General features: G+C 41.2%; 1 pseudogene; it reads right to left on the reverse strand.

Moving 5' to 3' along the window:
• Positions 1-80: 80 nt before the first annotated feature.
• Positions 81-5,986, reverse strand: LOC136452139 (dnaJ protein ERDJ3B-like; annotated as a pseudogene).
• Between the last annotated feature and the right edge of the window lie 16,152 nt (positions 5,987-22,138).

A 22,138-nucleotide genomic window follows, 5' to 3' on the forward strand; every position in this document is an offset into this window, starting at 1 on the left:
AAAAACAAAATATTCGTGCTGCTATTGGCATGTTTACCTATGCTCTTGGCAACTAGCTCAAGAGCTGAACTTGATGGTGGTCAAGTAAAAATGCTCATCAGCTTGGCCTTTTGATCATCAGTTAGGTCTTTAGGGAAGACTACCTCGAAAATGACGTACAGGTCTCCCTTCTCATTGCTATGGTACAGTGGCACCTGAAATTTTTGTCAATGAGCAAAGTTTATGTTTGCACATTTGCATTTTCACACAAGATAATTTCTTGCAGGGTACAAAACTCAAAATCACTGCCAAGTTACCTTGGTCCCGATTTCCACGGCATGGTTGTCAAGGTGCTTTATGTTCTTCTCAAATCCAACAAGAGCTTCTGACTGCAAGAGAGATGAAAGCTCAGGGTTGACAACAGAACTAATGTAAGAGTAAGCGCATGAGAAATGGAAGAGAGTGATAATTGGCAAAGTTGCTCTAGGCTGCCTAAACTAACGGATGACTAACTCTGGTCTGGTGGAATGACTGAGGCTCGTGGTTCATACTTAGTAAGCCTTCAGCAACACTAAAGAATCAGCAATAAAAAAAAAAGGACACTATTCTTTAGCTGAATTTCCTACTTCAGAATGTACTCAAGAACCCTATCTGACTTGTAGCTGAATGAATGCATTGGCTTAACATCTAGCAATCTTCATCTAAGAAGAAGCACAAAAAACTGATTTGGTTCTCTCAGTGCAATCAGACCTTCGACCAAAAAGACCCTTAGGGGTAGATCTGTATAATTAGTAATTTCTGCCTAGGTAGCACTGTTAACGAGGAAACAAGATTGAGTGAACAGTACCAGTGAGATTTCCACTGTTGTATGTAGGTCGTTGCCTTCTCTTCTGAAGCGCTCATGCCGTGCTGTCCGAATTTTAAACTGCGCAACAAGTGAATTTGTCAGAAAGAAATGGTGCCAAGCTGATCATTCCTTACCGTAGTATGTATAAAAAGATAGCAACCTTCAAATCACCAGGCTCTCCATCAATCTTAGGTTCACCATCCTCGTAAAATAAAATTTCCTGAAAGCAGAAGAGATAATTTATTAGAGACATCCATAATGAGAAATCAAGCACCCTGGACAGCTCCTCTAGATTTGGACCAGTATTGCAATGGATAGCATAACATAGATATATACCAGGAAGACATTTGACAGTTCACTATTCATAGCTAAATGAAGCACAGAGGATCACATTGAAATGAATTTCAGAACTATGTAATATGCTCTTTGAGGGAGTATAAATGTTTTGTTCGTTAACAAAGAGAAGGGAGAAGGGATTGGTCAGATAATGATATATTATTGAGGTGCAACTTTATTTGTTTATATAAAAGTCTTTGTTCCGATGTCTTTGAGAACCCGCAATTAACCATGTATGTGAATTGGAAAATGAAAAGGAAGAGCCACATGTGAAACAACCTGCACCATTTCCAGATTACAAGATATGATTGTAATTTATGAGCGTGAGGCGTAGACACCGGTAAAGAGTTAAAATTTCTGGTCAGAGGCAGAAGAACATGCTCTTAAGTTTCTATCATGATCTTTTTTTATGAAAGCTTATGAACTTCGAACAATTAGATTTTTCACGGAGACCTCGTCCAAATTAGTTTTGTGTCCAACCTTAGAATTAAATAACTCGAGCTGTGTTGAGTTTTTTAGGCCGTGCATGTTAACTCGTCCAATTTTTACTGAATGTTAACTCTTTTAACGATGAATAAAGGTACACACGCTCTCTGTTGCTACGTGCTGCTCGCAGGCCGCCCTGCCCGTGCCGCTGTAGGCGTTGCTCCTTGCGAGGCAAACGAGTGAAAGGCTTGGTGTGTGGGGCCCATGTTCCATCAGGTCATCACAGCAGCACGTGAAAGGCTGAGCCAAACTCCATCCTTTATCGATCCACTGCACTGCTGCACCTTCAGCTTCCAAACTATTCCCCCATCTCTCTTCAACACTCCCTGTTCTTGCTAGCACTGCGCACAACGATTCTCTTGAGTTGAAGATCAGATTCACAAGGAGCAGGACCAAAGTAGCAGCTCTCTCTCTCTCTCTCTTCCCCAAAATCAACAAAGCAGCAATTCTTCATCCCCTTCACCTGCCCAGCTCTGTGAGCGAGGCCTTTGGTCAAGCTGAAGTGAGGCCGGCGCGCAGGCATGGTGTGTGTGGCGGCGGTCATAGCCCATCCACTGGAGCGAGTTCTAGCCTCTGTAGCTTGATCCCGGCCTGTGCTCGTCGCAGTCAAAGGAGAGCTCCAGCCCCTGCGGTGCGTGCTCCCCATGGGCGAACTCCAGCCACGGCGCCGCGGCCTCGACGCGTGCTCGTCGCCGACGAGTTGCAGTTGGGAGGCGCCGCGCCGAGGGCACGCCGCCACCGCTGGGCTCCACTCGCGCCGGCGCAGCGGCCGCAGGGGCGCCGTCGCCTGGCACCCGCCGCCGCATCAGGAGGGAAGGGGAGAGAGAGAGAGAGAGAGAGGAAGGGGAGGGCGAGATGGAGGTGAGAGGCAAGCAGCTAATTTATTTTTTTTAAAAAGAGATATAATCAAAGGGGGCTTGTATGTTGATTTGAGAAAAATCTGAGGAGGTTTTTGCAAAAATTGTTGAGAGTGTCTTTGGAGTGCGGGTTGATTTTCGATAAAGAGAATGTCTTGTTTGCAAAAAACCCCGGAGCCCATCCGATCTGGACTACGGTTGATTTCGAAATAACCTAAGGTGTTTTTTGCAAAATAAACTACGAGGGCCTCTGGAGCGCGGGTTGATTTCCGAAAAATACAAGGGTTTTTTTAAAAAAATGGTCGCGGTTCGCCCGATCGAACGGCCGGGAAAAACCCGTGACGTGGCACACTGGCTGACCAGCTTTTAGAGGCAGGATTCATATGGTAAGATTCTTTCTTCTTAATCTAAAGTCATGGAGGTCTCCTACCGGTTCAAGGGGAAAAAAAGAAATCAACAAAAAGTGCCGGCATCCATAATTCAGCGTGCCCTAGAGAATGAGCTTAAGCAATTCTTGCGATGATGTCCATGGCATATTATATTCAAAATTCTAGCTCATACTGAAGTTCCAGCAGAGATCTGTAGATCCAATGTTCTTAAAATTCTGAAGTTACTATAGTTCAGTCACTACCGGTGGTTCACCAAAATCAGTTTCTTGGTTGTACACTGCTAGTTAGTCTGGGACTCGGAAAAGGGGCCCTATGCATAACACTCTGTTGTTTATCACAAGAAAAGAAGGAAAAGAATGTTGCCAGTGTAAAGAAGCGGAAACCAGGGTGTTCACTGTTCAGACATGTTGTTACAAAAGTTTGCAGGACGTCAACCATTACAGATAGATCACTGGAAGAAACAAATAACACAGTTGCTTTCTACCTGTCCATCTTGCATCCCCTTTTCAATATCAACACTAATGAAATTCCCTTCTCTTATGTATTTCACATTTGGGCATGTATCACAAACCTGGAAAACAAAAATGTATCCTCATGTCACTGCAGAGTTTAGCAAGCCAGCTAACTGGATCATATATGACCATCCTTCAAAATGAAAAATTGAAGATAATGTTCTTCATCATGAAACCATGACAAGATGAAACAAGAAACATATGACACATGTTCCATTATATTAATATAGAACTATTACAACATTAGAAATTACCTGCTCACTCATTTGATAAAAAAACTCTAGGAGCAATTTCTCGTTGACGAATTTCATTCCTACATTTGCATCACCTGTTACCAGGAGCTGGTTTTATAACATTTTTCTCCCTCCAAATCTATCATGCACCAATCAAATACCAGTTAAAGCAAATAATTATAAGAGGCCATAAGCGCAAACCATTTCAACTAAAATCTCAAGCTACTTGAAGAACGCATTAAAAAATGTTATCACGACACTTTAATGTTGCAAGCCGTTGTTACCTTTAAGGAACCACCCATACACAAGTCCTCTAGCGAAACATCCAATTCAACAATGACATCATCACCCTTTAAAGTTCGTTCTTCCTCCTCTTCCATACCTCCACCACCAAAAAAACTGTTTTTTTAGAAACAAAACAAGAAGATCGTTACTGATGGGAGATATCTAAAAGATTTGGGTCCAGTAGGAACACAGTGAAACAATTTCTTTCAACATTGAGTTGCATTCAAGTAAAGATGAAACAAAAAAAGTTAGCTATAACAAGAGATATCTGCCCAATGGCATGTTAATCAGTGAACCATTCACAATGAATGAATTCTTTGTAATGAATAATTACACTTGCGTCAATGACAGGAATGCACGATTGTACATCTGCAACTTTGTTCATTGTTATTGTTAGCACAACACCTAGAAAGGACAAGTACAACCAGACATGAACCACCAATTTATAACATAGCTGCATTCTGTACTTTGCAGCACCAAATTCTGACAGCCTAGAACTTGCAGCAAGCAGCATAGACTTGACAGGCATCTTTTTAAGATCTTTCAATAAAAATCGTGATAATTTTTTCATATTCCATACTGACTAACTTCATCTACAGCACAGTGCAACACATTTGAATCAATGGCATCCATCAGCTAAAGAATGAATTGAAGATATGTCACATGGTTCTACGTACTAAATATACTAAATCCTAAAGTTCACATATATACAACATAAGTTGGTCAGGAGCATCAAGCTTGTCGTTCTAATAAATCATCAGTTTTCAAAAATCTATGGACCCAACCAAAATGATTGTGATTTACTTAATTTTTGTAGGCCAACCACATGCGCTTTAACCTTGCCATAACATACAAGACTAATAATGTCTTAGTTAAGATAAGACCAAAATTCTCATTCCTTTTGGAAAGAGGTTAGGTCTCATTGAAGTAAGGGAGCCTAGTTTGAGTTGAAAAAAAAAGAATGTATTAATAAATTATGAAATATGGTTTGCATCATGTTTTTAGTTCTATGTTGTGACAATAATGTATGCTTCATAGAGACAGTTTGTGTTCACAGTTCACTCTCTATATTTAGTTGTCAAAATAAGCTGATGTAAACAAAAAAAACATTTAATATAACATGCAATTTTCTACTTACTTGCTAAACACGTGTTCGATGTTCATAGCATGACCACCATCACCATCATTGTGCCTGCCTTGGAATTGCTCCAAACCCTCCTCACCGTACCAGTCATAGACTTTCCTCTTCTCCTGATCTGTCAAGACCTCGTAGGCTGCAAGATGAAACCTCACCAGTCACTACGGTCAGGAAATATTGGAACCGTCAGGAATGTTCCATTCTCTGGTAGTATGATCACTCAAAAACATTCTCCAAAGTACTAGTACATACTACATACCATTGTTGATCTCGCTAAACCGCCTGTCGGCTTCCTCATTGTTGGGGTTCTTGTCAGGGTGGTATTTCAGCGCAAGCTTGCGGTAGGCCCTCTTGATTTGTTCCTCCGATGCACCCTTTGACACTTGCAGTATTTCATAGTAGCTCTTTCTACTCAATTGGTTGCATACAAAAAATGGATTATATATCAGAATGATCAGTACAAACTCATCAATGCTTATAGGTAATATTGTGAAACATCATTACGGAGGAGTGGAAAATTGTTCAGAATTTGAGCAATTATGACTCCAGGAACTGGAAAAATACTAGCTAGCAATTAAACCGTAAAAAAATGCAAGAGAAGGTTTAAGGAATGCAGAAACTCTGGGCACCCAGGTGTGGAAGAAAGTGATTTTGAGCAGTACATCATGAAAGCCCTGCGTCATCGATCTGAAACCCTTGAGCAAGATGCGATTTTCGCCGACAGATTGATCTGAGGCTAGTAGGCTACTAACGAACTCGCGTGCAGACTGCAGAGCGAATTCCAAGAACACGAAAAGAAGAACCCCCGATAAAGAGTCGGAGGAAACCAGTTGTGACGGATCCAGGGCCGTACCCAGCAAGCGAAGACACCGCTTAGTGCAGGAGGAGGACAGCGACGAGCAGCGCCGCCCTCCTCGCCGCCATTGCCACCACCACCACACACGCCTCTCTTCGGTTGGTAGTTTGGCACTGCGAGGCCAGACAAGGTGAGAGCGTTGCTGGTGCTGTAGCGAGCGAGCGAGCGAGAGGGTCAGGGATTCCCGTCGCTGCTCCTTCGGCCTTCGTCTTCGTCCCGAGTCCCGATCGATTCCGCCCCGCGGCTCGAGAGCTTCAGTGACGTCTTCGGTGCGCGGCGCGCACGGTCCGCGTGCGTGGCAATGGCTGGGTCTGGGACAGGACTAAGGATGGCAACGGGATGTCGCCGTTGTCGCCAGAACGTTCTCTTCCTCGCTACGAAGAATTTATCCTGTTCCCGTCCTCGTTACCTGTCTCGGTATGTTCATCCCTGTACTCGTCGGACATCGGTCGGGTAACAGATACCCGACAGGTACTACATACCCGATAAACAAGGACACTTGGGGTCGCAGCTTTGCAATCGGAGACGTTTCTTCTTCACCCGAGTATAAGTGTCGGAGTCTCAAAGATGTCGAGGAGATGAAGCGAGGTTGCGAGGAGTACGACAAAAGGTGACAGAGAGACTGAACTGAGGAAGCGAGGGGCACGAGCGCTCGTGAGGCAGACGTACTTGTGTTGCTGACGGAGATGGTGAGGAAAAATTGAACTATGGTTCCTAGAACACATAAACTATATATATGATTGTTCAGATTTGGGCCAAAATACCTATGTTGAGCTTTTTTGGGCCTAATACTCGCATGACAGCTCAAATAGTCGGGTTCCCCAACGGGTAACGGGAACGGGTAAACAGGGAACGTTCCCGTACCCGCTATACCCATCGAGGATGGATTCTTGCCCATTTAGATGCCCACGAGTAAAGATATGATCCCATCCCCGTCTCCTAATAGATCAAATACCCGTCAGGTATCGGGTATCAGAGCCCCGTTGCCATCTTTAGACGGGACAACGGGCTCGCGCTTTTGCCTAGGCTCCTAAACTAGGTCTCTGCGGCTGCAACTCCAGCTACTGCACGGCTCCATCCACTACTACGATAAGCATTTGTAGGTGTGGCCGGCGATGATAGTTTGTATAGACGGCTGGATCAGTGGTCTTTATTATACCGTCTCTACAAATCATGCATTTATATCTATAAATCGATTTGTAGAGACGGCTCAGCCGCCCCTATAATACCTATTTGTAGGGGCGGTTCAATCTATAATTGTCTCTACAGTACATTTTTTATCAAAAAAAATTTAAATTTACAATTCAAATTCGACTGGAACATATATTTTTCATGCACAACTCCATCATGACTCATCTTCTTCTACGATTGTATTAAAACTTAATGACAATACACATTTATTTATACCAGATTATAACAAATATTCCATAACAATACACAACTCCATCATGACTTATATTCCTGGCTGTTAACAGAACTATTATGAAACCTAGCATGCTGATACGTGCTTTGACACCAAGTAGACTTAACAGAGCTTCATGAAGAGGGTTTTCATATATGGAAGAAGTGGTTACAATTATTTAGTTGTGCAGTGCCAGACATAAATCTTGTCAACGTGGCCTGAATGGGCTGGCATGAAGACTCAAAACTGAAGAGAGTTCAAATTCTCATCTTGTCTGGATCCTCGTTGGTGGTAACGATCATGTTCATCTTGATAAAGGACTCCTTTCTTTCATTCAGGCCAAGTGAAGACAACAGCAGACCAATAATTCTGAGGAAAGATAGCTACAAAGGAAACCCAATGGATTCAGATAAACCTATTCAATCATCTATGATGCAGTAATTATATCCGTAATTATGTCTAATTTAAAACTAAATCATGTAAGGCCTACACGTGAGAAAAAATAACACCAATGGTTGAAGCAAGAGAATTAAGAAAATGAAAAGTAAACCAATTGAATCCAAATAGCAAATCGGATTATAGCCTACATGGAAAGGTGAATATATTCAATCATCTATGATGCAGTAATTAGAATATTTATTTCTGTAAATGTGTCTAATTCAAAGTTGAATCATGTAAGACCTACATGTAGAAAAAAAACTCCAATGGTTAGAGCAAGAGAATCAAGAATACAAAATGCAAACCAATTGAATCCAAATACCAAATCGGATTATAGCATAGATGTAAAGGTGGACAGAGAAGCAGAAATACAAACAAGACATCAATATGTTTCTCTTTGTACAGATAAGTTAGCAATGTCACTCAAAAATCAAAACAGAGCAATATAGATTAAGAAATGATAACATTTGGTAGAATGGTGATCTAGTGTTTCATTGACGCTACACCATCCATTGTACAAAGTCAGGAGGGAAACAAAGTAAGAACCCAAAAGCATAAAAATAGGAAATATGGTATGGCAGGCACCTATGTTAGATAAATGAGTTACATAGTGATATATGAATAGGTTATAGGTGGAGCTGTTGAAAACTCTAGTTTGGTTTTGGTGAATTGATGAAACCCTAAATGCTAACTTAGTTTATCAAGTGGTCATGATATAAGTAGCACACTCTAAGTGGTCAAGCAAATGAAGATCATAACATGATGTGGTGACGCCATGGTGATGATCAAGTGCTTCGACTTAGAAAGAAGAAAGAGAAAAATAAAAAGCTCAAGGCAAAGGTATAAACCATAGGAGCTATTTTGTTTTGGTGATCAAGACACTTAGAGAGTATGATCACATTTAGGTTTGATAGTCGTACTATTAAGAGGGGTGAATCTCGTATCGGAATGCGGTTATCAGAGTGCCACTAGATGCTCTAACTCATTGCATATGCATTTAGGATCTAGTGGAATGCTAACACCCTTGAAAATATTTATAAAAATATGCTAACACATGTGCACAAGGTGATACACTTGGTGGTTGGCACATTTGATCAAGGGTGGTGAAGTTTGGGAGCAAGGATAAGAAACTCCACCGGCGGAGTGTCCGCCTGTAGAGTGCGAACAGTCCGACGGTGCCACCGGCGCCCTAGATAGAAAAGACGAAGGTCACTGGAAGTGACTGGACGTTGGCCTCGGTTGGACCAACACGTCCGGTCAAGTGTAGCAGCGAAGACGCTGGCGTCGGTCAAACGACCGGACGCTGAAGGGCTACGTCCGATCGTGTTGTCGGTCAGCACAGTAAGAAGTCACAATGTGACCGGACGTTGGCAGGGTCCGGTCAAGCATGACCGGACGCGTCCGGTCGATAAAAACACGTTTTGAACCCTTATTGTAAACGATCGGACGTTGAGGGTCCAGCGTCCGGTCAGCTCTGTCGGAGCGTCCGGTCAACATTTCGACCATTGAGATCAAACGATCACCGTTGAACGCAGGAGACACGTGGCCACCATCGGGCGACCAGACGCTGAGGAGCAACGTCCGATTAGTAGGATCGAAGCGTCCGGTCACCTCGATCATTACCTAGTGAAGGGGTACAACGGTTCTATTTCATGGGGGCTTCTATTTAAGCCCCATAGCCGGCTCAAACACACTCTCTTGGCCATTTTCATTGACATAGCAACCTTGTGAGCTTAGCCAAAGTCTTCCCACTCATCTCCATCATTGATTCATCATCTTTGTGAGATTGGGAGAGGATCCAAGTGCATTGCTTGAGTGTTTGCATCTAGAGACACTTGGTGTTTGTGTTTCGCTGCAGAATTCGCTTGTTACTCTTGGTGGTTGCCGCCACCTAGACGGCTTGGAGCAGCGAGGATCGTTGAGCGGAGGGTGGTGATTGTCTCCGGCTCCGATCATGGTGATTGTGAGGGGTTCTTGACCTTTCCCCGGTAGAGCACCAAAAGGTACTATAGTGGATTGCTCGTGGCTTATGTGATCCTCATCTTGTGTTGGTTGTGCAACACCCTATTGAGGGTTTGGCGTGTGAAGCCAATTGGCGCGTGAACCTCCAAGTGAGTGAATCGCTACAACGAGGACTAGCTTGCCGGCAAGCAAGTGAACCTCGGTAAAAATCATTGGGTTCATTATTGATTCCGAGGTGATTGGTCTTCATTGTTATTCATCCTTGTGATTGATTGGTTCTTTCATCTATACGGTGGTATAACCCTCTTGATCACTCTCTTTACATTACCGCAAACTAGTTGTCAAGCTCTTTAGTGTAGCTAGTTGTGAGAGCTTGCATGCTTGGTTGGTGTGGCTCTTTAGTTAGCCTTTGAGAGCACATTAACATAGGGTAGTGTCATAGCTATTGTGTGAATCGATACTATCTAAACTAGAATTATGGTAGGTGGCTTGCATTTTGAGTAGGCTGGCGCAATACTTGCTTCGCCTTATAATTGTCTAATCATTTTGTTAAGTGTTGTTGTAGAAATTTTTATTAGGCTATTCACCCCCCCCCCTCTAGCCATTATGATCTTTCAAGTGGTATCGAAGCCGAGGTCACCGTTATTTGAGGCTTAACAACCTTCGGTGTTAAAATGGCTCAAATCAACAACACCAAGAAACCACCCCAATTTGATGGCACAAATTATCCTTATTGTAAGTCAAAGATGACCACACACATCAAGTCAATCAATAGAAAGGTGTGGAAGATGGTAGAAACCAAAATTGAGATTGGTGATCCGGAGAATCCTACTGCGGCCGAAGAAGTACTTCTCCAAAACAATGACATTGCTCTAAGTGCTATTTATGATGCAATTGATGAGAAAACATTTGAGCAAATCAAGAATATTGAGATGGCTCATGAGGCTTGGAAGAAGTTGGAAGAATTATTTGAGGGCACTCAAGCCATGAAGGGTGCAAAGGCTTACATTCTCAAGGAGAAGTTTGCAAGCTTCAAGATAAAGGAGGATGAGAGTGTGCCGGAGATGTTTCATAGGCTTCAAGTGCTTGTCAATGATCTCAAAGCACTTGGAGAAGAGGTGAATGACAAGGACTTCTTCCATAAGTTCTTGAGATGCTTACCTTTAAGATTTGGTACATTGGTCACTATTCTAGTGAGGAGTGGTTTGGACACCATGACACCAAACTAAGTATTGAGAGATATAATGACCGATGATACACATAGAGATGATGATGAGAAGGAAGAAAAGAAGGAGAAGAAAGATGAGAAGAAGGATGAGAAGAAGAAGAGCGTGGCATTCAAAGCCACATAATCCAAGGGCAAAGCAAAGCAAGAAACATCAAGTGAAGAAGATGAATTATGGGATGATGATGATGATGAGAAGATGGCTCTATTTGTCAAAAGATTTAGCAAGTTCATGGTGAAGAAGGGCTACCGTGCTAGAAGAAAGAAGTCTTCATCCAAAAACAAAGAAGAGTCAAGAAGGTGCTTCAAGTGTGGAAGTAAAGATCATCTTGTTGCTCAATACCCATACAATAGCGACAATGATGATGACAACAAGAAGAACAAGGAAAAGGATAAGAAGGAAAAGAAAGAGAAGAAGAATAAGATGGCCTTCAAGAAGAAGAAGGGTGGTTCATATGTAGTCACTTGGGATAGTGATACTTCATCAAGTGATGATGATGATAGTGATGACAACAAGATCACCAAGAAGAAGGTTCTTGCAAGCATTGCTATAAATGAGAAGCCTTCTCTCTTCGAATCTTCATCATGCTTCATGGCTAAGGCCACTAAGGTACAATCTTGTGATGATGAAAGTGATGAAGAATATGATGATGATAATAAGCATGAAAATGAAAATGATAGTGATAGTGATAATGATGAACCTACTAAGAATGAATTATTTGACATGCTCGAAGATGCTAAAGAACACTTTGACATTAAGAAAAGGGAATGCAAGAGCTTGAATAAGGAGGTAAAAGCCCTTAAGCAAGCCCTTGATGAGCTCAAAGCAACTCATGAAAAGCTAGAGGAAGCCCATGAGAAGCTTGGTAAGGCTCACAAAAAGCTTGAAAAGGCTTATTCCTCTTTGCTTGATGATTAAAATAAACAGAAGCATGTTGAAACTTGCAATGTAGGTTTAACTTGTGATATAATTGATGAATCACTATCTATACCTATCATTGTTGCTCCTACTAATCCTTCTTGTAGTACATCTACTTCTGTCTCATCTAGTAGTGATGGTCTCACTTGTGATGCCTCACTAATGGTTGAGAATGAGAACCTTAAGAAGGATGTCACTAAGCTCACTCACACTTTGGCTAAGGCCTATGGTGGTGAGGACCGCTTGCTTATGTACTTGGGTAGCCAAAGAGCTTCCCTCTACAAAGAGGGATTGGGCTATACCCCCAAAAAAAGCAAGGCGACATTTGCTCCTCACAAGACTAGTTTTGTGAAGAACAATGATCGGTTTTGCACTAATTGCAAGCAAGTTGGTCATAAAGAGCAAAAGTGCAAAAACAAGAGCAAAAATGCAAATATATCCTCCCTTAAGCTTGATTCATGCTATATGCTTACTAAGGGTACAAATGGTGTGAAGACTAAGTTCATTGGTAAACCATAGATGGGCTCAAAGAAGAAAGCCATTTGGATACCAAAGAGCTTAATAACTAACCTTCAAGGACCCAAGCAAGTTTAGATATCTAAAAAGAATTGATCTTCTTTTGTAGGTCAATTACAAAGCCGGAGGAATGCATTGGGTTCTTGATAGTGGGTGCACTCAATACATGACCGGTGATGCAAGAATATTCAACTCAATCAACACCAATGGCAATGATGGTTATGATAGTATCACATTTGGTGACAATGGCAAAGGCAAGGTCAAAGGGCTTGGTAAGATTGCAATATCCAATGACATGAGCATATCCAATGTGTTGCTAGTAGAAAGCTTGAACTTCAATTTGCTATCCGTGGCTCAATTGTGTGATCTTGGATTCAAATGCATATTTAGGGTAGATGATGTAGAGATCATAAGTGTAGATGGCTCTAATTTGATCTTTAAAGGCTTTAGATATGAGAATCTATACTTTGTTGATTTCAATGCTAGTGAAGCTAAATTATCTACATGCTTATTCACTAAGTCTAGTATGGGTTGGTTATGGCATAGAAGGCTTGGTCATGTTGAAATAAAACAATTAAATAGATTGGTTAAGCATGACTTAGTCAAAGGCTTGAAAGATGTTGTATTTGAAAATGATAAGCTTTGTAGCTCTTGTCAAGCCGACAAACAAGTTGGAAACACCCATCCTAAGAAAAACATGATGAGCACTAGTAAAGTATTTGAGTTATTGCATATGGATTTGTTTGGGCCAACACAATACACTAGCATCGGTGGTAACAAATATGGCTTTATGATAGTGGATGATTACACAAGATACACTTGGGTATTTTTTCTAGTGGACAAAAGTGATGTGTTTGCAACATTCAAATCATTTGTCAAGGGCATTCATAATGAGTTTGAAACAACCATCAAGAGAGTTAGAAGTGACAATGGTAGTGAGTTCAAGAATACTAGAATTGATGAGTTATGTGATGAATTTGGAATTAGACATTAATTCTTGGCCAAATACACTCCACAATCAAATGGCCTTGTTGAGAGGAAGAATAGAACACTTATTGATATGACAAGGTCTATGCTTAGTGAGTACAAAGTGAGTCAATCTTTTTGGACCGAAGCTATCAACACGGCTTGTTATTGTAGCAACCGCCTCTATTGTCACCCATTGAAAGAGAATATACTATATGAGCTCTTGAATGATAGAAAGCCTAATATTGCATATTTTTGGGTCTTTGGTTGCAAATGCTATATCTTGAAGAAATGCACTAGATTGGGCAAGTTTGACAAAAAATGTGATGAAGGATTCCTACTTGGTTATTCCACTACAAGCAAATCATATAGAGTTTGGAATTTAAATAGTGGTACTCTTGAGGAAGTTCATGATGTTGAATTTGATAAAACCAAGGGTTCACAAGTAGAGAATGAGAACTTAAAAGATGTTAGAGGCATTCAACTTTCAAATGCTATGAAGAACATGGATATTAGTGAATTGAGGCCTAGGCAAGTGAATGATGATGAAGATGATCATGTGCAAATGCTCTCTAACTTAAATGTGCAAAATGATACAAATCAACTTAGTGCAAGTGGCTCTCATGACAATGAACAAGATCAAGTGGCTAGTACATCATCTTAACCCAATGATCAAGCAAGTGCAAGCAATCAAGTTCCAATACTCCAATCAACCAATGTTGTAAGAGATCACCTATTGGACACTATCATAGGTGATATTTCTAGAGGTGTACAAACAAGATCAAGATTAGCTTCATTTTGTGAGCATTTCTCATTTGTGTCATCCATTGAACCAAAGAAGATTGACGAAGCTTTAAAGGATGTTGATTGGGTGAATGCAATGCATGAAGAGTTGAATAACTTCACAAGAAATCAAGTATGGGAATTAGTAGAGAGACCAAAGAAACACAATATGATTGGAACCAAATGAGTCTTTAGAAACAAGCAAGATCAAGATGGGATAGTAGTAAGGAACAAAGCAAGATTAGTAGCACAAGGCTATACACAAGTTAAAGGTCTTGACTTTGGAGAAACATATGCCCCGGTTGCTAGATTGGAAGCAATTAGAATCTTGCTAGCCTATGCTTGTGCCCACAACATCAAGCTCTATCAAATGGATATCAAAAGTGCATTTCTCAATGGCTACATCAATAAAGAAGTATATGTTGAGCAACCTCCCGGTTTTGAAAATGATAAGAAGCCCGACCATGTGTACAAGTTGAAGAAGACATTGTATGGCTTGAAGCAAGCACCTAGAGCATGGTATGAGAGATTGAGGGATTTTCTACTCTCTAAAGGGTTCACAATGGGTAAGGTTGACACCACTCTTTTCATCAAAAAGATTGGAAAAGATCTATTTATTTTACAAATCTATGTTGATGATATCATATTTGGATCAACCAATCAAGATTTTTGTGATGAGTTTGGAAAGATGATGGCTAATGAGTTTGAGATGTCCATGATTGGAGAGTTGAGTTACTTCCTTGGTCTTTAAATCAAACAATTGAAGAATGGTATATTTATGAGTCAAGGCAAGTACATCAAGGACATGATCAAGAAGTTTGGCATGAGTGATAGCAAAGTCATTAGCACACCAATGGGAACCAATGGCAACTTGGATAGTGATGCAAGTGGAAATATGGTGAATCAAAAGTTGTATCAGTCTATGATTGGAAGCCTACTCTATGTAACCGCATCAAGGCGGGATGTTATGTTTAGTGTATGCATGTATGCAAGATTTCAAGCCTCACCAAGAGAAAGTCATTTGAAGGCTACAAAGAAAATATTGAGGTACTTAAAGCATACACAAAATGTTAGTTTGTGGTATCCCAAAGGAGCAAAGTTTGAGCTAGTTGGTTACTCCGACTCGGACTATGCGGGATGCAAGGTTGAAAGGAAGAGCACCTCAGGCACATATCAATTATTGGGAAGATCACTTGTTTCATGGTCATCAAAGAAGCAAAATAGTGTTGCATTATCAACCACTGAAGCCGAATACATATCCATCGTTAGTTGTTGTGCACAAATACTTTGGATGAAGACCACTTTGAGTGACTTTGGAATCAAGTTCAAGAAAGTGCCATTGCTATGTGACAATGAGAGTGCAATCAAGTTGACCAACAATCCGGTTCAACATGCAAGAACAAAGCACATTGATGTCCGCCACCATTTCATAAGAGATCACCAACAAAATGGGACATTTACATTGAGAGTGTAGGCACCGAAGATCAACTTGCCGATATATTCACTAAGCCATTGGATGAGAAAATGTTTTACAAGTTAAGAAATGAGTTGAACATATTGGATTTCTCAAATATGTGTTGATGCATCCCCCCACTTATATGACATGCCTCTTCTTCGAGCAATCCAAGGTAAAAGTTGATTGGCATGGCATACATTATTGCTAAGGACATGTTTAGTGTATCTAGTCATCTCTCCATTTTATTAGGCTCATTCATTAAAATCAAATGAATTTGATGATTGTATGGTACCACTATTGCTTCTATGTTTGACTTGATCTAGTTGTAACATATGACATGTTTGTGAGCTTGTAAACCTAGTGTTTAATCTAGAACATGAGCTATAAGTGTTTAACTCAACTTGGTACAAGATAATCCTTATTTGGAGGTGTGAAGAAGCTTGTCCTTGGATCAAACCGAGTTAAATGTCTTTGGCATATATTCTAGTTTGAACTAAATTTGGAACTTTAATCCTCACCCCATTAATTGACATTGATAATCTCGACCTTATAAGTAATACTATCTATATTTTGAACCTTTGTGGTCATTGATGACAAAGAGGGAGAGAGACCAAGATAGTAGTAAAAATAGTGAAAAAGGGGAAGAAATATCATAAAGGGAGAGAAACATAAAGATATACTTGATATATGACATAGGGGGAGAGAAGTGAAAAAGGAAAGGGATCAATTAAAATTTTGAGCACACAAGTAGGGGGAGCAAGCTCATAAACTTGTATGATGCATTTGAATGTGCATTTTATATGTTTGCTTGCATGGCACAAGTATTAAATTTAAACATCCATGCTTATGTGATGTATGCTAGTTGTAAGTTTGAATGATAATATAAAAAGCTAGCATGAATAGATTATCTAGTAATTTCATTCTCTAGTATTATCAAGTGGTATCTATTCCAAATATTTCCATGTGATATATTTTCAAATGGTATCAAGCTAATCATGGTGCTAAGGAAGGTATAATGGTGCACTCCGATTGGTATCACGCTTTAAAGGTCCATCTCTTACACCTTAGCATCATGTGGTAGACATTGACTCCTATATTTCCTATTCAAGCATATGTGCAAGCTACAATCCAAACTCTTAGCACATATGTAGGAGGAGCAATTGCTACCATTTGGGGTTCATGAAACTTGTCCATATCTTTTTACACATGGTAAATATGCTTGGGCAAGCAACATAGATTCAATTGAATTTCAATTCATATCTTTGTGAAAGAGTTGTCATCAATTACCAAAAAGGGGGAGATTGAAAGCTCTAGTTTGGTTTTGGTGAATTGATGAAACCCTAAGTGCTAACCTAGTTTATCAAGTGATCATGATATAGGTAGCACACTCCAAGTGGTCAAGCAAATGAAGATCATAACATGATGTGGTGACGCCATGGTGATGATCAAGTGCTTCGACTTAGAAAGAAGAAAGAGAAAAACAAAAAGCTCAAGGCAAAGGTATAAACCATAGGAGCTATTTTGTTTTGGTGATCAAGACACTTAGAGAGTGTGATCATATTTAGGTTTGATAGTCGTACTATTAAGAGGGGTGAATCTTGTATCGGAATGCGGTTATCAGAGTGCCACTAGATGCTCTAACTCATTGCATATGTATTTAGGATCTAGTGGAATGCTAACACCCTTGAAAATATTTGTAAAAATATGCTAACACATGTGCACAAGGTGATACACTTGGTGGTTGACATATTTGATTAAGGGTGGTGAAGTTTGGGAGCAAGGGTAAGAAACTCCACCGGCGGAGTGTCCGCCTGTAGAGTGCGGACAGTCCGACGGTGCCACCGGCGCCCTAAATAGAAAAGACAAAGGTCACTGGAAGTGACCGGACACTGGCCTCGGTTGGACCAACACGTTCGGTCAGGTGTAGCAGCGAAGACACTGGCGTCGGTCAAACGACCGGACGCTGAAGGGCTGTGTCCGATCGTGTTGTCGGTCAGCACAGTAAGAAGTCACAGTGTGACCGGACGCTGGCAGGGTCCGGTCAAGCATGACCGAACGCGTCCGGTCGATAAAAACACGTTTTGGACCCTTACTGTAAATGACCGGACGTTGAGGGTCCAGCATCCGGTCAGCTCTGTCGGAGCGTCCGGTCAATATTTTGACTGTTGAGATCAAACGATCACCGTTGAACGCAGGAGACACATGGCCGCCATCGGGCGACCGGACGCTGAGGAGCAGCGTCCGGTTAGTAGGACCAGAGCGTCCGGTCACCCCGATCATTACCCAGTGAAGGGGTACAACGGTTCTATTTCATGGGGGCTTCTATTTAAGCCACATGGCCGGCTCAAGTTCACTCTCTTGGCCATTTTCATTGACATAGCAACCTTGTGAGCTTAGCCAAAGTCCTCCCACTCATCTCCATCATTGATTCATTATCTTTGTGAGATTGGGAGAGGGTCCAAGTGCATTCCTTGAGTGTTTACCTCTAGCCATTAGGACCTTTCAGCTGTGTCTTCTTTGAGCAAAATACATTGCAATGTTACAAATAGAAATATAGACTCCAGCTCTAAGACGTACCCCCAAATTTCATTTCATTTCATTTCTGGTGATAGAAAGTAGCATTTTATGAAATCTTAAGGTAACCAAAATAGAGTAAAAAAACACATACTTTATACTGGCAAAGAGCTCATTCTTCTGTATGAATCAGTCAATGATATCCTAGATGATCCGTACATCGTCCCTCAAATAACTTATAAAATGATCAACATCAAAGATGACTTCAAATTTCCTGCACAGAATATATAAGTTCTCAGAGCACGATAATCTGGCAGGAAGCAAATAGCATATCTAACTAGGCCATATCATGTAAAAGTGGAGCATATAATCATTTCTTAATTAAAAAGATGCTTGGAAGAGATTGTAAATTAAGCCTAGAAACAGCTCTAAGAGCTATATCAAACAGACTCTAATTGACAACTGCCTTTTACACTAAGTCGACCACACAATTAAAACACTCCTCAAGGTACTTGAAGGAAAGATGGGCAACAACTGTATTCTCACGGTAGTCATAACAATGGCTGCAACCTAGAGAAATCTAGGATAGCCCAAATGTGAATCTATAATTACATTCAGATGGGTAAAATATAGCAGCTACTACAAGAATAAAATTTGAGCAGTGGAGGCAGAGGCAAGGCAAAAGGAAAAATTAAGATGTCCACCTCACGAGCAGCTACTGCGTTAGAGCAGGCAATATGGCAGCAATGGAGGTATTGAGAACATTGACAATATCATTATTCAGGTGCATAGAACAATATCCACCATTAGTTTGAAGAGGAAAAAAATCCATTCAGTAAAGGAATGGAATAGTGCAGAAAGCACATTGCAAGAACATATCCATACATCTGTCTAGAGCATGGTTGATCACTAAGGCCAATAATCTTGAACTCCATGTTGTTGTGCTTAGCTTTCACTCTGAGTTTTTAAGCATTTTCTTGGCTTGCATCATTTAAAGGTAGATATTAATAAAATATTTGAAGCTCTACTCTCCAGAAGACAAATAATATAGGATTTTAGGGAGAGTTATTTTATTCCACGGACCCTGGGCTAATCAATATCTCTGATGTCTCTGACATTTTGATTTGTGAGGAGAAAATCAATAACTGGACCAGGAGTTACAACCATAGTGGTTGAAACATCTGTATAACCGAAAAACTATTATATCAATGTTGGTAATTTGAATCAAAATCCAGTCACATGTATTAAAATGCATACCCATGTTTAGTGAAAAGACCACCAATTGTAGTACGGAAACTAGAATGGAGTCCACGACAGCCACTAACTCCACCAGTTAAATCAACAAGGTTTCGACTATCATCACTGAAAAATGACTACCTAACAAGTAGACAACCTCTGTACAGCACAAACAACAGACACATGGTAACCAAACAGAGAAAATACGTTATTGAAATGACAAAACAAATAAGCATACCGCTTAGCCTGCTGTTGCCTTAAAACAATGTTCGCTCTCGGTAATACTATATTAATCAGTTAGGCGTTTTGGCACGCGCAGATCCCTACAATTTCGCAGGTTCTATGGAAAGGAATCAAAGAATCAATGGAGCTCGAGAGATCTGCGGAGTCGGGAGGCCGGATTTCACTCCATTTGGCGAATCTACCAAATATAGGGTGGCTAGTAGATATACTAGCCGATGCTTATCGGCTATTACTAGAGCAAGCAGGTCTAGCCGCGAAGTTAGCAACCGAACTACCCTCTGCTCGTGGAAGCATACCGGATCTACCGGGTACGGTTCAAGCAATCGACGATTTACCTGAGGAGCAGTAGCAGGTCTGCGCGGGGCGACCAGACCTGGGTGTCGGGCGGTGGGCGGTGGGTGGTGACGGGCGCGCGAAGAGTGCAGCTTGGCTTAGATCCGGGACCCTCCCGTCTCTTCCCCGCTCCCGCCCTCGCTCTCTCTCTCCGCCAGCGGAAGAGTTGACCTCGCTTGGCTGCTGTGGAAGCGGAGGTGGAGGAAGCGGTCCACGGTGAGGACGGAAGGAGGCAGGGTAGGGAGGAGGCTAGCGACTCGGGCAAAGAGGGGTGGAGCCGAGAAAGGAAATGGTGCGATGGGGGGAGGAGGAGGTGGAGAAAGGCGGCCGTAGCCGCCGCGCCCGCTCGCGCCAGGCGCCGTCGCCACCGCCCTGTCCGCGTCGAGGGAGAGAGGGAGCGAAGAGGATAGAGAGAGAGAGAGAGAGAGAGAGAGAGAGAGAGGAGGGGGAGAGAATTTTCTAGCCGCTATATATACAGCAGGCATTTATAGGGGCGGCTGGTGATTTAGCCGCCCCTACAAATGGACACAGCAGGGACGGTTGGTAATACCGGCCGCCTCTACAAATCGACGTATTTGTTGGGGCGACTCGTATTACGAGCCGCCCCTACTGTGCTATTTGTAGGGGCGCTGTTGTGCTGGAGCTCGAGCACGTCACTGTAAGGGCGGCTCTAATGCCAATTGCCCCTAAAGAAAAAAAGCCCCATTGCTACAAACTATTTTTCACGTACTGGTCGTGGACTCGTGGCGTCATGCGTCATGCATGCGAGGACCCGATTTTTTTATTGTCCCTTTGTAAAAAAAATTCTCAATTTCTAAGAAATCATATTTTTAAATTTAATCAAATCTATAAAAAGTACACATTTATAATACCAATTAAGTATTACTAAATTAATCATGAAATATATTATTATACCATATGGAGTTATAAATATTCAAAATATTTTCTTAAACTTAGTTATTAAAAATAAAGAAGTTTGATTTGATCCAAATCTAGAATTACATTTTTTTTTACAAAGGTAATATTTGTGTCAAAAAAAAAACACAGTCCATGTTATTACAACACGTTGGACATTGTTGCCATTGAGGCCCTAGACTCATCACACATTAATCATTAATTATGCTGTCTAATTGGCAATATTAGTTTTTTATATTCAATTGGCAATACTAGTTTTGCAGCTACATTCGTATCTAATATTTAAGAGTCAAAATTTCTGTCTTTTTTATCTGACCCATTTGACCCGGGTCACTCGCTCGCGTCGGCCCACTCGCTCCGTCTAGCTTTCACGTCGCTCTGATTAAAAAATCATTCGTCTCCCCACGCCGCCGCCGCATTGTTTCCTTGTCTCGCGCTGCTGGTAGCTTCTCCCGTTCGCACAACGCCGCTGTTCTTCAAGGCAGCGGCACGGAACGCTCTCCAGCAAGGCGAGCACTGTTGGGTGAAAATAGATCGCTCAAGCATCGGAAGGCAAAATAAGACCATGTTTGGTTTTTACAGGTGCTAGTAAAATTTCTGTCACATCGAATGTTTAGATACATGTATGTAGTATCAAATATAGACTAATTACAAAATTAATTACACAACTTGTGACTAATTTGCGAGACGAATCTTTTAGGCCTAATTAGTTCATAATTTGACAAGTGGTGCTACAGTAAACATATGCTAATAACAAATTAATTAGGCTTAAAAAAATTGTCTCGCAAATTAGCCTCCATCTGTGTAATTGGTTTTGTAATTAATGTATATTTAATACTTTTTATTAGTATCTAAACATTCGATGTGACATGAATTTTAGGAGCGACTAAAAAACCAAACACTCCCTAAACTCCATTAAGTATTCATTTTATGTCCATGAACATTATATGTTAGGGGAGGATTAATGGAGGTCTCGACCTTCGTTAAACCTAGTACAATGTCTACAGTACCCTTGAGTTCATGGCTTACAATGCTCTTTCGTGTTTCAGGGCAGTTTTGTCATTACATCTTTGATATAACATTTTCTAAGCGGTCCTGGAAGAAGGATTATTGGAGACAAGTCTTCATAGCTTAGAGACGAATTGATCTGCATTGGCTTACTTTCGACTTTGCTTGACAGCGAAGCAGACCGGTTATTTTTGTTCTTTGTTCTTTGTCTTTGCCTTCCTGCGAGGTGACTCGGTTGCCTTCGAATCCTTGTTCTCTCCTGTATCATGAAGTCTTATTTTGTCTTACAGTATGAAGACATCCC

The sequence above is a fragment of the Miscanthus floridulus genome, chromosome 5 (genome assembly GCF_019320115.1).
Source record: "Miscanthus floridulus cultivar M001 chromosome 5, ASM1932011v1, whole genome shotgun sequence".
NCBI lineage: Eukaryota > Viridiplantae > Streptophyta > Magnoliopsida > Poales > Poaceae > Miscanthus > Miscanthus floridulus.